This window comes from Elephantulus edwardii, unplaced genomic scaffold (genome assembly GCF_000299155.1).
Source record: "Elephantulus edwardii isolate Elephantulus edwardi_28Jun2011 unplaced genomic scaffold, EleEdw1.0 scaffold00163, whole genome shotgun sequence".
NCBI classification, from domain to species: Eukaryota; Metazoa; Chordata; class Mammalia; order Macroscelidea; family Macroscelididae; genus Elephantulus; species Elephantulus edwardii.
In genome coordinates, this window is record NW_006399913.1 from 7,827,179 (window position 1) to 7,846,177 (window position 18,999).

An 18,999-nucleotide genomic window follows, 5' to 3' on the forward strand; every position below is an offset into this window, starting at 1 on the left:
CATATAGGTTGAAAAGGTATGGAGATAGGATAGATAGTTTCGCATTAGAATGATCAAGTGTTCTGGGATTCCCATTCTTCTCAGAGTCAACCATAGTTTGTTATGATCTACACAGTCAAATGCCTTTGCATAGTCAATGAAACACAGATAGACATTCCTCTGGTATTCCCTGCTTTCAGGCATAAATTCCTTGAAACTATTCATTAACAAATATTACCATGCTATTTGGTTAACAGAATTTCTTTTCTATCTAGCAGTCTATTTTTTTGAAGTATTATATATTCCTCAAAGCAATATCAACAATAATTAAAATCACGTGTTTGAAAATGTTCCCTGAGAGACTATGAAAAGCATGTACTTTGAAATCCAAAGCTGGTCAGTAGCTTTGAGGATGGCTGCAATGATCCTGCTGCCTTCTGCTATTCCTACTCTTGTGTGTCTCTTCCCTCCCTTCAGCTGGGAAGGATCTATGACTTATTTCTAACCAATAGAATATATTAAAAAAAAAGTGTTCTGTCAGCTACTAGGTTATCCAAAGACTTTTACTTCCTTCTAGACTTTTCTCTCATTTACTCTGATAATGACAGCTGTCATACTGTGAATATCCCTACTGAGAGGACCCAAGGCAGGGAAGTGCTAGTCACTAGTTTATAAGGAACCAAGGACTTCAGTCAACCACAAGTAATGGATTGCTGCCAACATGAAATAACATAGAAGAGTATGAGAGTAGTTCCCCCTTATAGGCAAGTTTTGAGATATTACAGCTTGATTTCCCAAAATCGGGTCTGATTATCTCAGGCGAGGCTATGCTATCCACCTCCGTTTCCAGTCTAAAAACTAAAGACAAAAGAAGTGTTTACATGCATCAATATTCACTATAGGGACTTATCATACACATTTTTTAGCAATGGCCAACAGATTATAAGCCAAACATGGCTTCTCTAGTCACTCCACAAGAAATGAGAGCCCCAAGTTTTATCGTGGTAGATGGCACCATGCACACTGTCAAAACTCAGAGTGTAAACAGATGGGTTATAATTTAAAAGGGAGAATGTGATAAAAGTAGTGTGTGAATATTCTTAGAACGTGTACTGAATTTAGGGAGCTCTGGTGGTATAGTCTGTAGAGAGTTGCTCTCGGACAGCTTGAACCCACCAGCTGCTCTCCAGGAGATAGATGGGCAATCACCTGTGTGATTTACAGCCTCAGAAACCACTCACTAGAAGAGCATCTATGATGTGCTTCTGACTTGACAATAATGAGACTTTTTGGGTAATATTCAATTTATATTTGCAAGCCTGTACACTTATCTATGACCCTAGAAATATGTTTCAGAAGCCACTTACAGCATCATGAAACACGCCCTGCGTCTTAAACGGCAATCTATCCATCAATCGTCAAACATATGCTCAACACGTGTGTAGGCTCTGAGAGTGAAATTATCTGCCTTTGGTAAACAACAGGCCACACGCTGAAAAAGGAAGTGACTAGGATAAAAGGGGAGTTTAAGTGCTATAGAAGAGGTCCAGGCTTGAGGAGATCACCAGAAAGTGGTAACTTGTAGGTAGCAAGGCCTATGGATGGTGGTGGTGGAATGGCAGATATTAAACTGGCTCTTTCAATTTGGTATCTATTTAAGAATTATGGAAAGAGGTCAGATTTAACTCTCCTCCCTTGTGAAATGGTCAGAATATTTTCCCTTAAGATTTTTTGCTATCTTGGACACTGAATCACTGTTGAGTAGTGAATTGTCAATTTTTAAAGCCTGATATCTGTCTAATCCAAACATCTAACATAGAATCTAGCATGTAATAGATGCTTAGAAATATTTTCCAACTAAACTGAGTAAGATACACAACTTAAGCCTCTTCTGGCTTTGAGACTCAGTTTAAAAGAAAGGATCTAAACCAGACCAGGTGGTTTCTGAAGTCCTTTTTCTGCTTCACTTTCCACACCTGTTTAGTATATTCAGTTTCTCAATTCAGTTCAAACCATTCACATTTTTGCAAATTATTTTGAGTCTGTGGATCCCAGCTGTTGAGATTTTGGTGACTGGATGATTTCCTTCTCCCTGGAATGGCTGAGGCTCTGACTTTGAAATGTCACAACAACCACTGAGCTCTGTCAAAGCTCTTCCATAAGAGCGGATGGAAGGGAGGGCAGCCAACTCTTCAGTCTAAAGAGAGCAGTCAGTTGAGTTATAACACTTTGATGACCTGAGGCAGATAAAATCTCACTGAATGGATCTTTAGTGTACCAAAGGCACAGAATCAACAGCCCTACTAATCACAAGAAGGAAGAAGTTATGGTAGGCACGTGTGCCCTTAGAGCATTTATGTGAAAGTACTTTACAGCCATAACATGCTTTCAGAATACAGCTTGCTATATTCGCTGTTAATAGCAAAGACGCTGTGGAAAAAAATTCTGGAAAGATATATAGAAAACTTAAAAGTGTTTATAACTGAAATGTGAAATTCAGAGACACTTCTTCGATTTGCATTTCTATCAAGTTGGAATTAGAAATAATGAATTCTTATTCATTTGTAACCTCTCACAAAAAGAGGGAAAGATCAATAACCCTTACCTCCACTCTGTGTAGTGTTCTTTTGTAATGATTTCACAATCCCTTGTCCCTAGGCAGAAAAACACTTGATGTTTTCACGCTGTCAGATGCTATTTGAGTAATGATATCTGAGGCTACAGGTGAAAGCCCATCCCTGCAGCAACTCAAAGCTTGTCCTCTTCTATGTAAAATGATGATAAAAATTGTCGACCTCTCAGAGTCAATGAAAAGATTTATCAGATGAGTATGGACAACTACAGCCTAAATAAAACCAAAGAAGTATTATTTTACTGTGCTGCTTTTTTTTTTACATGGAACGCTTCACGAATTTGCATGTCATCCTTGCACAGGGGCCATGCTAATCTTCTCTGTATCACTCCAATTTTAGTATATGTGCTGCCAAAGCGAGCACTACTGTGCTGCTTTTGATTGAATTTCTTACCTTTCAATTCATGAAAAATTTGTGTTTCAGACAAGGCTAGTCATCCAGAAGTTAATAATTTATTTGTATATTTTATGTATATATTTCTTTACCCAGGGCTAGTAATTTTGCTCCTTTTTTCTATAATTAAATAAGGACTACAAGCATAAAAGAAGAAAATCTCAAGCAATAAAACTATAGCAATGAAATAGCTGTCACCATCTGAGGCAGTAGTGAAGAACCAACCATGAGACCAAACCTTTCTGAAAGCTGCCAAATGCCTTTTTCCCAGCTCTATTTTTCTCCATAAAGCAATTAAACAGGAGGCAGAAAAGATGAGACGGGGGGGAAATAGCTCTTTTCAAAGTAAATCAGGCTCCACCGTCTCTGTCCTCCCCCCACATCCCACTTGAGCTCAGCCTTTAGAAATGTCTGTGAATTCCGAACAGATTGAGGCTCTGTTTCACATTTCACAGCTCCTGAAATGACAGATAATGCACAGGTTGTCCCTGTGAATGACAGACCCAAAGACTGGTGCTCAGCTGCCTCTGTCATTCAGGAGAGAATCAGTAAAAACCATCCCCTTCTTTACCATTCCAGCAGGTATGACTGGCTCTGACACCCAGCTAGTTGACTTTGGACAAAGTATTTAACTAGTTCGAGCCTCTATTTTTTCCATCTGTAAAATATAGCTATATTGATATTAGAGTTCATACATTTATAAGAATTAAATGAGATAAGGTACATAACCGAAAGAGCCAACTCCATCACAAGTTAATTCTAACCCATACATAAGCACTAAATGAAATTTAAAAATTACATATTTAGCACGGGCTTGGAAAATGCTAAGAAGTACTATAGAATAAAGATTAAGTGCATGCATTCGGGCAACTTGAATGTGAATCCTGGCTCTGCCATTTACACAAAAGGGGAAATACTATGTGAGAATTTCCTATAAGTTAAGGAATGCTAAGGAATACCAGGAGCTATCAGAAGCTGAAAGAGACAAAGGATGAGTCATCTCCGAGAGCAAAAGAGAGAGGTCACAGTCCTGCTGATGCTCTTAATTCACAATTCTAGCCTCAAGAAGTTCCAGACAATAAATCTGTGCACTATATAGCCATTAACTTCGTGGTATTTCATTATGGCATAACGAAGAAATTTGACAAAGTCCTTGTAACACTATCTACACTAGAAGAACTATTAAGTACTTAAAACCTAGTATCTGGGATAACGTGTTTGTTAAATACATTTTCCCCCTGAGTACAGTGTATTTTATTGATGATACATGACAAAATGGGCTCTCTAAGCCCCTCCCCTTTCTCAGGGAGACTGGATGGAAACTGTAGCAAGAATGTAAGATTCTCAGTGTGGGGGTATCGAGTTGGGACATGGACCCCCCTCGGAAGCTGAGGATCTCTCTCTCTTTTGGTGCTATTGCTGGGGATGATGGTCCAAGGGGCTCTTATTATTTGGAGGCCATGTGAACCATCAAGTTGATCACCTGGTTACTACAGCCAAATTCATTGTCATACCAGTAAATAAGTTTGACAAAGTGGTCATTCAGGGCAAATCCAGCCCTAGCATCAAAGTGGAAGTGTGTGTGTCACTGTTAATGTCACAGGAAACAACTTGGTCGTCAGTGTATCCCAGGATGCCCTCAAGGGGCCCTTCTGATGCCTGCTTTATTACTTTTTTATTTTTTTTTTTATTTCGTGTGTGTGTGTGTACCGTCAAATCAGATCTGACTGGTACAGGAGGAGATTGCCCCTCCTTCTCCAGCAGAGCATCTGGTGGATTCAAACCGCATACCTCTGGGATTGCAGTGCAGTTTCTTGCCACTAGGCCATCAGAGCTCCCTTGCTTTATTACTTTCTTGATGTTATCATATATGGCAGCTTTCTCCAGATGGCAAGTCAGATCCATAACTGATACATTGAGGGTAGGGACATGGAAAGCCATTCTAATAAATTTCCCATTCAGCTCAATGCCTTGCCCATGGCCTTGGCAGTGCCAGTAGATGTAGGGATGATGTTCTGGGCAGTTCCACAGCCATCACACTACAGTTTTCCAGAGGGGTCATCCACAATCTTCTGGGTGACAGTGATGGCATGGATTGTGATCATGAGTTCATCTACAATGCCAAAGTTGTCATGGATGGCCTTGCCGGAGGGCCAAGCAGTTGGCGGTGCAGAAAGCATTGCTGACAATCTTGAGAGAACTGTCATTCTTTTCATGGTTCACACCCATCACAAACATGAGGGCATCGACAGAAGGAGTCGAGATGATTACCCATTTGACATCACCTTCAAGCAAGTCCTAGCCTTCTCCACGGTTGTGAAGACAACAGTGCACTCCATGACATACTCAGCACCAGCATCACCTCACTTGATGTTGATGGGCTCTAACTCCTGAAAGATAATGATGGCTTTCCCATTGATAACCAGCTTACCATTCTCAACTTTGACAGTGCCACTGAATTTGCCATGGGTGGAATCATACTGGAACATGTAGATCAGGTAGTTGATTTCAGTTGAGGAGTCACTGATGGCAACAACATCCACTTTGCCAGAGTTCAAAGCAGCACTGGTGACCAGGCATCCAATACAGCCAAATCCATTTCCTCTGAAATTAAATCCATCACTACTTCACCATCATGTCTCAGAGATGCAGCTGAGGCTGCATGAGGAGAGGGTTATCTGTCAATCAACATGGGGTAGAGAGCCTTAAATACATTTTAAAGAAGTCAAGCATCATTTAAAATATTATGTAAGAAGAGAGTAAGCCCAGGTAAGCATTTCAGCCGTGTTATATTTCGGACCGTCAACTATGACTCATAGTCACTTTAAATATCCAGCATCGCCCCACACTTCTCTCTGTCTCTGTTTCTATTCCTCTTGGCAAATTTTTTTGCTTCCCCATGTGCTCGTCCTTCCCACTGGCTTTTCTCATGGACTTCTCAGGGCCTGTCCCTGATCATATCATCTACTATAATTCTCTGTGTCTCAAATTGAAATTTCCCAGCAGGAAGTATCTTATTTGTTTATGACTGATCTCTTCAATACTCCCTTAAGGCAGAAACCTCAGGTCAGGCCTTTTCAAATACCCTTTGCCTCCCTCACATCCAGTTTCCACTTGTATAGTTGCAGAGTTACCCAATTGAAAAACCAACAACACATGCCCCCAAGACCACTATTACTGACCACCCTAAAAAGAATCAATTAGAAGAGCATGGATAGGATCAGGGGAATGTGAAACAAACTAAAAAAACCCACAAAAATTCCAAATGAGACTGGTGGAACTCCCAAGACCATGACCTTTATCAATCTGAAACAAAATTCACCCCTACAGCTCAACTCTCAACCAAACAAACAATAGACAAGCCTGTGAGGTGAGCACCAATAATACCAGGGAGACATTATTGGTTACGCATTCTTTAGCATAACTAGTTATAAACGGTCAAAACAGCAGCATTTGTGAAAAGATAAAGTCTTTAGGGCAGAAAGGGAAGAACAGAAGGATTAATAGAAGTCAGAATTAAAGAAAGGAAGTGGGAGTAGTGTGATTACAGTATGAGCTTTGCAACATTGTAAAAAAAAACAAACAAAAAACAAACAGTGTAAGAATGACTGAATGGAAAAAATCAATCTGCTACATAAATTTTTAACTCAGAGCGCAGTATAAATGAACAAAATTTTTAAAGATGTTTACAAATCAAAAAATGTTTTAAAAAGAAATCCAGCAAGTTGTATTTCATGCTTCATTTGTCTTTTGTTGACAATTCAAGGGTATTTGACAATGTAGATCGCAACAAACTGTGGCTAACCTTGACAAGAATGGGAATCCAGGACACCTGATAATGCTCATGTGAAACCTATGTTTGGACCAAGAAACAGTCATCAGAACAGAGCAAGGAAACATTGCATGGTTCAAAATCAGGAAAGGAGTATGTTAAGGATATATTCTGTCTTTATACCTTTTCAATTTATAAGTGGAACAGATAATTCAGGAGGATGGACTTTATGAGGAAGAATGTGGCATCAGGATTGAAGGAAAACTCATCAACAACCTGGAATAAGCAAATGACACAACCATGCAGCTAAAACTGAGAAGAACCTGAAGCATTTGCTACAGGTCAATGACTTTAGTCCTCAATATGAATTGAAGCTCAGCATCAAGAAAACAAAGATTCTCAACACTTGGCCAACTGGCAGCACCATGATAGATGGAGAAGAGATTGAGGCTGTTAAGAATTTCAGCTTGCTTAGTTCTACAATCAAGACCCTTGGCATCAGCAGTTAAGAAATCAAAAGACGAATTGCATTAGGAATATCTGCTCTCAGGGACCTCTCCAGAATGCTGAAGAGCTAGAGACTAAGATGTGCCGGATCCAAGCCATGATCTTCACAATTAGATGTTATGCATCAGAAAGTTTGATGAAGACTAAGTAAAGATGATAGAAGGAAAAAACAATGCTTTTGAGTTGTGGTGCTGGAGAAAAGTACTGCAGATACCATGACTGCCAAGAGAATAAATAGCTCTTTCCTGGAGAGGGTGAAACCAAGTTGCTCCTTCGAGGCAAGGATTTTGAAGCTCCATCTCACATACTATGGGCATATTGCCAAGAGGATCGAGTCCCTAGGGAAGAACATCATGCTTGGAAGGGTGGAGCACTTCTACTTGGAACTGGAGGAGAGAAAGACCCTAGAGAAAATAGATTGACACCATCACTGGGAAAATGGGAGTAGGTTTGTCAGACACAGTGAGATTGGCTCAGGATAGGGCAGGGTTCAAGGCTATTATACACAGGGTCACGAAAAGTCACAGGCAACTCTACAGCCCATAACAGTAACAACTATTTACATATTTTACTAAATTCACCAGCAAAATCAAAGCAGCATTGGAGCAGTACCAACTCATAGTGACCCTCCATCTCCTCCACTGGGTCTGTGAGGCTGTAAATCATGAGACCAACCATCTTTCTCCCTAGGAGTTGCTGGGGGATTTGAAGCTTCAGAGGTGAACATTCTATGGGTTAGCAGCATAATTCACTACGGACTGTGAATTCACCACAGCACTCTACAGAGGAAATGTTGTTGTTGTTGTTGTTGTTGTTAAGTGCCACTGGGTCGAGTATGACTCACAATGACACTATGAACAATATATCTGAACCTTGCCCCCTCCTATTCTCACCATTGTTTCTATTCTCACCATTTCTAATATGCTCAAACCCATTGTTTACATTCACTGTGCCAGTTCATCTTGTGGAGGGTATTTCTCTTTCTCTCTTCCTCTCTTCCTCTCTTTCTCTGACCATCCATCTTTCCCAGAATGATGTCTTTTTGCAAGGACTGACCCCTCCTGACAACATCCCCAAAGTATGTAATATTAAGTTTCAACATCCTTATCTATAAGAAGCAACCTGGATGCTCTTCCTTCAAGAAAAACTTGTTTGGGTTTTTGGCAGTACATGAGATATTCATAACTCTTCTCCAACACCACAATTCAAAGACATACAGGAAATAGCTCCAATTCACCAGACAAAATTGAATTCAACTCAGTGTAATCAAGTCAGACCTGACTCATAGCTGACCCTCTAGAGGGTTTTCAGAGGATACTATTCCCATGACAGGAGACTGTCCATCATTCTCCTTGGAACAGGTCCCAAGGTGGACTATAACCTTCTATCTTACAATTGCCAGTGCAACTCTTTATACCACTAGGCACCCAGAGCTCCCTATTTACCTAGCAAGACAGTAAAGTGAAGATTAAAGAGTTTACGGTAAAAACCAAGGGCATTGGGATAAATTTAGAGGTTTGGGGGAAAGATAAGTAGATGCACCATCAGTGCTGGAAGTGACCATGGCTGGAGAAAGAAATGCTTCTCATGAGAGTTCCTCTGTTCTGGAGACTTGCCATACCTCAAACTAGTCACGAGGGAGCATATTATTTCCTTTCACCATCAATCTGACCTTTCCAACAACTTGTTGTTGTTATGTGCCGTCAAGTGACTTGCGACTCATAGCGACCCTATGTACAACAGCCCTAAACTCCGCTCTGTCCTGAGCCAATCGCACCATCTCTGATACACCCATCCCGATTACCCCAGTCACCGAATCAATCCACCTCATAGAGGGCCTTCCCCTCCTGCACCATCCCTCTACCCTACCAAGCATGATGTCCCTCTCCAAGGACCGGTCCCTCCTTACAACATGTCCAAAGTATGTTAGCTGAAGCCTCAGAATCCTTGCTTCCAAGGAGCTGCCCGGTTTAACCCTTTCCAGGATGAATCTATTTGTTTTCCTAGCAGTCCATGGTACCCTCAATACTCTTCTCCAGTACCACAGCTCAAAGGCATCAATTCTCCTTCTATCCTCTTTAGTCATTGTCCAACTCTCTGATGCATAACAAGTGATTGCAAAGACCATGGCCTGTATCAGACACACCTTAGTCTCCAGAGAGTAACCATTACTCTTCAGTACTTTGGAGAGGTCCCTAACAGCAGACTTTCCCATCGCAATACGTCTTCTAATTTCCTGGCTACCGGTGCCGAGAGTGTTGACTGTGGAGCCAAGCAAACTAAAGCTGTGAACAATCTCAATCTCTTCACCATCCATCCTGATGCTGCCAATTGGTTTCAAGGCGCCTTGGTGCCCCTCTTCCCTACCTATGGGGATTGCTTTCTTCCTCCCTCTATGTGGCTTTAAAATGGATCTTGCACAGCTTTGGGGGACTCCACATTTACCTGAAGATGTGGGCAGACGGTTTCAAGGTCCCTTGGTGCCCCTCTCCTCGCCTCTCTGACAGGCTTGCTTCTTGACACCTGGTAAAAGATGATGGTGGCCATGACGCAGTGCTAGCACACAGCTTCTACATGTCTGACAGATATGAGAACATTTGAGGAGCTAAGAGGAAAAGTGGTTTGCAATCTTTGGATTCCTTTTTGTTGACGTGCTATGATTTCAGGCATCATTTCTATGTAAAGTACAGCCTTTACTGCCTGGGAAACTGGTCCCACTCCCCACCAAGAGAAGACCAAAAAACAACTGATGCCCATGAATTGTGGTGTTGGCAAAGAATATTGAATGGACATGGACTGCTGAAAACAAAATAGTCTTTCTTGAAGCAAGTACAACTAGGGTTCTCGCTGGAAGAAACAATGAGGAGCTTTTAGCATACTGTGGGCATGCTGTCAGGAGAGGCCAATCCTTGGAGAGAAAGGCCATGCTTGGAAGGTTGGAGGGTCAATGAAAAAGCAGGAAATTCTCATTGAAATGGCCTGAAACAGTGAATGCAAAAATGGTAATAAACACAATGTATTAATATTGCAAGAAAGCTGTAGAATTGGGAAGGGTTTCAATCTGTTCTACATAGGGTTGCCATGAGGAAGAGTCACCCATGAGGAAGAGTCAACTCAATGGCACCATATATCAACAACAAAGTGGCAGCAGATTTCACAGCCTCTGGTACTCAGCAATTAGAGTTCAGCACTATCATCCTACCAAAAATAGTTCAGAATTCATGTCAAGGAAAAAACGAACTTTTCTAAAACTAAAAATCTTCTGTTTCTCTGCATTTTTTCTCTTTCTTGATCATTCTCATCAAGGTGTATGCATAGCTGTTTGTGTGTTTCATGCAGCTGTGTGGGGACTGATTGAATAAGAGAAACAGGAAAAGTTGGGCATCCTTACTGAGAAAGCCCAGCTTGTTCTCATTTGGCTAATAAACAGCTGCTGAAACTGGGGGCTGCACAGCTGCTTCTAATCAGTTGTGTTGTCTGCTAGCCTTGGACGTCACAGAACATTGCTGGTGTCTATTTTGCTCTCCAATAAGAGATGAGTTGGGCGAGGAGAACAGAGAAGTGTGGGTAGTAGAGAGCCAGGAAAGGATACTCATTGGATGAACAAGCCATGCCCCCACCGATTCCTCCGTTTCCTTTATTTATGAAACAAAAGAATTGGTCCACATAGCCTTTCTAGCTTTCTAAGCCAATGACTCTAGGTCACTCCCACTTGAAGCATTCAAAATAATTACCAAACTGCTAAGGGAGAAGAAATTGAGTGACTGAGCCTAACTGATGTTGTTTTCAAGGTAGAGTAACCTGCCCTAAGACATGCGGATAATTGAAAAGGGGAGGAAAGCTCCATCATCCCTGCAATCCTCACACTGGGCTCACAGAAGGAAGTCGTCTGCAAAAGCCTTCTGACCAGAGATAGGCTGGGATGGCTTTGATGTGACTAGAAACTTCACGCCTGCATCCTCCAGAGAGCTTAACTCACAAGTATGAAATTGTTAGTGAAGAAAATCAAAAAGCACCTTGCTCCCCGAGACAACACAATCATCAAAGTACATTGGAGGCTATCTCCGAAATACAGGCCACCCTCACAACTGAGACGTTTCTACATAAAACAGAGGAGAAAAAGTCATTTTCCCTGCTTTAATACGGGGCTTTTTACTACTGATAAAAGTAATGTATGTTCACTACAGGAAAATGTAAAAATACAGCGAAAAGGTGATGCCGCAAACAGGGTACTTTGGTGATTCTGGGACCCTAAGCTGCTGTGTAAATCCTTTCATCTCCTCAAGTCATGGAGTCTTCATCTGAAAAAATGTCAGCAGTTGCAGTTACAAGGACCTCGAAGAACTGTTGTGAAGGCAATTTACACATTGTAACCTCCCTTTCAGAGACTCCAAAAGGGAAGTCTTGCTTTAGTGTTCAAGGAACCTGACTCCACAGGACCAGATGCCTGTGATACTAAGTTACTCGACCCCTTCTGCTTCAGTTTTCTATATTTAATAATAAGTATGCTCATACTAATTATTAAAAAGCATCTTGATTGTCTGCTATGTATTGTGCCAGACCTTGTATGAAGTGCTTACAATAATTCTGGGAGTTGCTGTCATTCCAATAGAAGAAATAAAGAGTAATCTTAACAGCTAGAGGGGGCAAAGGGATGAGGGTAATTTTTGGAAGCTATTGCTGAAGTACACAGTTCTGTTTGGGGTGATGAAAAATACTGAGAATAGGAATATACAGCTTGCATGAGATTTTGGAATTAAACTAGTGGGATAGAAGTGTACACTTAAAATTGGCTGAAATGTCAAGATTATATTATCTATTTAATCAAAATAAAATTTTAAAATGCTAATAATAATAAAGGGTGCTCTGGTAGCTCAGTGGTAAGGAGTTGTGCTACCAACACAAAGGCATGTGGTTCGGATCCACCAGCTGCCACATGGGAGAAAGCTAGACAACCTCCCCCTGCACAATTTGCTGCCTCTGAAAATCACTGAAGGGTCAGCTGTGAGTCACTCGCAACTTGAGGCACATATCAACAACAATAATGATAATAGCTAGATTGGCACAGTGATTATAACAGTGGGCATAAGCATGGCAGAGATTGTGAACATTGGGCAGGGAGGTCAAGGTTCCAATCTGTCTTTATGAGTCAACTGGATAGCACCTACCAACAACCGGATTTTAAAATAATCAATAAATGTGATCATTCACATCAGACTCAATAATATCTGAACAAAAATAATCCCTCAAAAATGTTAGCCATGATTATTACTATTATTTAACATAACTTTTATGAGGACAAGAAGACCACTGTTCCAGATTCTAGTATAGTAACTAACATACAATCAATACTTATCTACATACATATAATGGAACACCAGGCATAATCTATATGGATCTTCACTGTCTCATCACGTGTCAAATCATGTATTCTCTCTGGGCAAAACGTCCTTGGTCCTCTCAGTTGCATCTCAGACAACACAGACTCGGACATTTCCCTGCTTTCCATTTCTGTTCATTTGTGCTTCTCTTTTTAAAAAAGAAAAAAACAAAACAAAATTAAATTTTAAAAAAAGTTTTCTTTTATTCTGGTTTACTTACAAATTCCATATACATTGTTTTCCGCATCAGATCTTTCCCATTTCCTTAACCCACCCCTCCCCTCCTCATGTGCCTCTTCAAAAATGGTGCCCAGCCCTGGAGATGATTATGGGTTGATTTAAAAAAAAAAACACAACACTCTGACAACAACCAAATCTGATCCATAGTGACCCTGGAGGACAGAGCTGCCTCATAGGATTTCTCAGACCACAAATAATAAGGAGTTTTTCCCCAATACCCCCTAAACAGTATCCAGCATTTTACCTACTGAATTCCAAAATATTTAATTTAGAAGCCTGGTGTTTCATAATCACCCATATCAATTGATATGGGCTGATATACCTGGTGCCGTCAGGATAATTAAGGACAACACAAGGCTGTAAATTTTTATAGACACAGACTGCTTATTTCTCCCATAAAAAAAAGCTAGTAATTTACAATTTCTGACATTTAGGTAGCAGCCCAGCACTTAACTACAGCACTGCAGCAACACTAGGGTTTCTTCCTGGATTGAGCAAAACTATAAAAAACCCCTCAGACTCATAGTTGGAACCAACTCATAGCTGACCCTCCATTGGGTTTACAAGGCTGTAAATCACACAAGAGATTTCCAATCTTTTCTTCTGCAGAACCACTGGTGCATTTGAACTACCAGAGAGAAGCACAACTCCCTACAGATTATTTCACCAGAGCTCCTGTGTGGAATGAACAAGTGCCTAAAAAGCATTGTCCTAACAGCTCAGGACCATTATGGACACACTGAGTAGACTGGAGGTGTGTCTTATCCAAAATAGCATGTCCTTCCTGAAAGACAGGGACATCTGGGCCATTATTGCTGCCTGAGGGATGGTGTACCAACCTGGAAACAGAGGGAGCCTCTGCCCAGAGATGTTTTAGGCAGATCTGCCTGTACCTACAAAGGCTGGAGGAAAATGAAAACTGCCACCAGAGCTACTTGGCACCAGACAGAAAAACAAACAAAAGAGTTATTGGCTGGATTTAATTACACTTTTCTGCTTCATGCTGGAAACAGCCTTATATAAGAGCTGGACATGACCTGGGACAACTCATATTAACCACCTGGCTTTTATGCCTCAGTTACTTTACCTGGAAAACAGAGATAAGATGACCAGTACAATCTTCTTTACTGTTTATTGTCAACATGAAAATAAGATCATAAACTTGAGGATCCTAGGAATTAATTGTAAAATGATGCATGACTATAAAAATAAAAATGTTATGTTTCTGCTTTTGAATACGAAAAAATAACATTTCCAAACCTCACAGGACTGAAAGCTCCTCTGTGTTCCCTTCTTTGAGCACATCGTCTGGCAACTGCACGCCCTTGGTCCGTATCTTATAAATAAAGGCAGTAATGACTGCCATCAGCATTTCTAATTCCCTAACCTTCAGGACTCAAGAAAACATCACTTTCTTAAGTGATTAAAGCAAGAATCCGATATGAGTTTAAAAACAGACTTAACTTCTAAACAAGTGTCTAATGAGCCATTAGAGCATAGTGCAAAATATACTGGGCTGCTAATTGAAAGGTGTGTGGTTTGAGTCCACCAGGCACTCTGTGAGAGAAAGACGGACAGTTTCTTCTCATAAATCTGTACACCCTCAGAAATCCAAAGGAAAGATTCAGAACCTCAGAAACCTGATGGAGGATTGCCATGAGCCAGAATTGACTCTGTGGCTATTTGCATTTGGGGGGCAGGGGGGCAGGCAGGGAGCAGGGGTCTATAGCCATTTGCACTACTAAACAAAAGGCTGCATGCTTGTGACCAGTAGTTAAAATTCACCGATGACCCACCCCCACCCTGCTAAAAAGAAAGAAGAGCACTGTCCTGTAATTGGGATTTGTAGCTTCAGAAACCCAATGGAAAGTCACTGAGCTGACAGCAGTGAAGTTTTAAAATGGTAAATCAACGAGTCTTCATAGCCTCCACAGGACTTATCATAGTATGTTGCCATGAAAGAAAGTAATGTATGGTAAGCTCTTAGTTATTATTATGCCTCTGATGTTCTTAATTCAAGAAGTGTTAGTTTTATAATAACTCAGAACCATAAAGGTGCTTAAAAGTTCTTCAGTTCAATTTTACAAGCAGGAGCCTAAGACCAAAGAAGTAAGATGACTTGCCAAGGTCACAAGGCTCCCAGGGTGTTCTCAGAGGGGTCACAGCACACACGGGGACCCTGGCAGGGGTCCGAATCCACCTTCTCCAAGGCAGTGTGATGAGCTTTCTCTTCATGCTAGCTCCCTCCCAGAGGGCTCTGAAGGAGAGTGTAATAGAAGAGTTCTGCTGTTTCTGACTTGGCCTCCTCTGATTGACAAATTGCTTTGTTGATGATTGCACCTGATGAAAGAGGTTCCAAATATTTGGGGCTAAACATAAAACAAGGAAGGATAACCACTCTTCCTAAATTATTATGTTTGGTTTTTAATGATTATATATTTTCATTGCCATAATCCCCATTTTTTTTAATTAGGGGGAAACTGGTAGCATATGTGTTGTACAGTATTTCTCTAAAGATACAAAGCACTTGAATTTTAAATGGCTCATTACGTTTCCTTAGAAATGCAGTAATTACATTTACTCAAGCCATGTGCTCCTGTTCCAGCTGAGAAGGATCTATACTGAGTGTCTGATGGAGGGAGAAGCAAATAGGAAATGAACGACAAAATAGGGGCTTCTTTGGGGAAAATGGACTTCAGGTGCCAATGATCAAAATTCCTTCTGTAGCTATCCCAGTAGAATGGTATGGTGATGAATAAATGTGGCCTGGCTCATTAAGTGAGCTCAAACAAGGTGGGCAACCGAAATTGTATAAGCAACTTCCTGTGCTCAGAGCATTTTAACTAATTTCTCATTTAAATCATTGCTCCTTCCTGAAGGTTTTCACAGTCTGATGACTCTGTGGGGGGACATTGTAATCACAAAAGTGGTTACTATTATTTTCAGGTGTTCTATAATTTTCATCTCTAAGTCTCAAAGCAACCCTATAATAAAGGTGTTTTTACTCCCCATGACTCTCTCTCTCTCTCAAACATGGCAACAGAAGGAATGCAATAGGTAATTCTTGCCTGGACCTTGGTTGGAGTAACTTTTCCTTTAGAAAAGTTTGATGACATGATCCTGACAAGAATCTTAGAAGGCATTATATCTAAAGCCCCTTTTATGGGCTTCAACATACAAATCAAGAAAATGAAGATACACAAAGATTAATAACTAATCTAAACTGGTAGTGCTAATGCAAAACCTATACTTGGACCAAGAGGCAGTGGTCAGAACAGAACAAGGAAACACTGCGTGGTTCAAAATTGGGAAAGGTATATGCCAGAAATATGTCCCAGCTCCATACCTTTTCAACCTGTATGCAGAACAAATTATCCGGGAGGCTGGGCTCTGTGAGGAGAAGTGTGGCATCAGGATTGGTGGAAGATCTATCAACAATCTGCGTTTTGCAGATGACACAACTCTGCTTGCTGAAACTGAGGAGAACCTGAAGCACTTGTTGCAGAAGGTCAAGGACTGCAGCCTCCTATATGGATTGAGGCTCAATGTGAAGAAGACAAAGATTCTCGCCACTGGACCAATTGGCAGCATCAGGATGGATGGTGAAGAGATTGAGATTGTTCACAGCTTTAGTTTGCTTGGCTCCACAGTCTACACTCTTGGCACCAGCAGCCAGGAAATAAAAAAAAACGAATTGCGATGGGAAAGTCCACTGTGAGGGACCTCTCCAAAGTACTGAAGAGCAATGGTTTCTCTCTGGAGACTAAGGTGCAGCTGATATAGGCCATGGTCTTTTCAATCACTTGTTATGCATCAGAGAGCTGGACAATGATTAAAGAGGATAGAAAGAGAATTGATGCCTTTGAGCTGTGGTGCTGGAGAAGAGTATTGAATGTACCATGGACTGCTAAGAAAACAGATTGATCCTAGAGAGGGTTAAGCTGGGTTGCTCCTTGGAGGCAAGGATTCTGAGCCTTTGTCTGACATACTTTGGACATGTTTGTAAGGAGGGACCAGTCCTTGGAGATAGACATTATGCTTGGGAGGGTGGAGGGACAGAGCAGAAGGGGAAGACCCTCTATGAGGTGGATTGATTTAGTGACTGGGATAATCAGGATGGGTGTGTCAGAGACAGTGTGATTGGTGCAGGGTAGAGCAAGGTTTAGGGATGTTGTACATAGGGTCACTATGAGTAGCAAGGGACTCGGCGACAACAACAACAAGCTGGTAGGGAACAGAGCTTAAGATTCAACCAAGCAATCTGATTCCAGAGTCTAGATCTTAACCCATTATCTTATAAAGCTTCTTGTTTTTACTGTTTTATTGCGCTTAGGTAAAAGTGTACGTAGCAACTTTGTTTGCCAATCAATAATCCAAAAGCAGATTGTCCCACTGTATCAGCAGGGCTCCTTATAAAATAGGAACATCACTGGTCATGGCTGTCGAGTTGGAACCAACTAGTAACTGACCATCTAGGGAGTTTTCAGAGGCTGTAAATCACATAGAAGATCACCGATCTTTCTCCTGCAGAGTGACTGGTAGATTCAAACCATCAGCGAGACATCACTTTTGGAACGGCAGCACAACTCCCTACTCAATACTGCAGTAGTACAATTAATCCCTCTGAACCCATAATACATATTTCACAACTATCAATCCATGGCCATTTTATTTCACTTTTACTTCTACCACTTTTCCAGATGTCTAATTATTTTTAAGCAAATCCCAAATACTATTTATCATATCTCATAAATCCATATATTATGTATTTCTTAAAAGATGGCTCATTTAATACAACCTTCAGTATTATGACTCAAACCTTGAATTTGTTCTTTAGTTCTTTCAGCTTGAGAAATGTCAAGCGAGTTCTTTTTTTATTTTTCTGACTCCAGCTCTTTGCACATTTCATTATAATACTTTGCCTTTTTGAGCTGCCCTTTGAAATATTCTGTTTATCTCTTTTATGTCATCATTTCTCTCCTTTGTGTGGCTTCTCAATATTCTAATGCAATTTTAGAGTCTTTTCTGATGTCCATTTTGGTTTTTTCTTTCTCCTCAGTCTTTGTAATGATGTTTTTCTTTGTTCATGGATTATACTCTTGAAGTCATCTCATGGCTTATCCGGCCTTCTATCATTAGTGTTTAATTCCTTAAATCTGTTTTTGAGACGGTTTTTAAATTCAGGTGAGATGGCTTTAAGGCCATATTTTGGTTCTTGTGGACTTGTTTTCATTTTCTTCAATTTCAATTTGAACTTGCACATGAGTAGTTGATGGTCTGTTCCACAGACAGCACTTGGCCCAGTTTTGACTGCTGATATTGAGCTTCTCCAACAATTCTTTCCACAGATGTAGTCAACCTGTGTAGTCTATCAGGTGAGGTCACCATGTGTGTTTCTTCATATATGTATTTGTAATTTGTAATTTGGTTGTGCCTTTGAGTTATGATGTGGAAGAAGAGTAGTGAATATCCCATGAGGGCAGTCAAGAGAACAAACAGTTCTGCCCCGGAGAAAGTGAAAGGAAACACTTTGCAGACAAGGAGAGTAAAACTCTATCCCACATACTTTGGGCATGTTTTTAGGACGGGCCAGTCGATGAAAAAGGACATCATGTTTGGAAAGGTCAACACAAAAGAGGAAGAAACACAATAAGATAGATTGACATGGTGATTAGAATAACAGGTTTAAATGTGTCAGAAATGGTGAAGATAGCACAGTATAGGGGAAGGTTCATATCTGCTGTTTATAGGGACGCTATGAGTAGTACTCAATGACACATAACAGCAACATTTAAAACAATTACCACACTAAAGAAAATTAGTGGTAATTTCTTAGTCACCAAATATCCTGCCAATATTCAAATCTCTACCTCATAAATGTAACCTTTTTTTTAACTTATTTGTCTATAGGATGTAGCACCCTAAACAAAAGGTTGTGATTCCAATGGCTCCAATCCACCAATTGCTCTAAGAGAGAAAGATGAACCTTGTCTTCTATTAAAATTCACACCTAAGCCCCTACTCGGGGGGTTATGGTGGGCAGCAAAATGGTGTCCACCAGCAGGGACGTTCAGGTGGTCAAGCCACATACTCC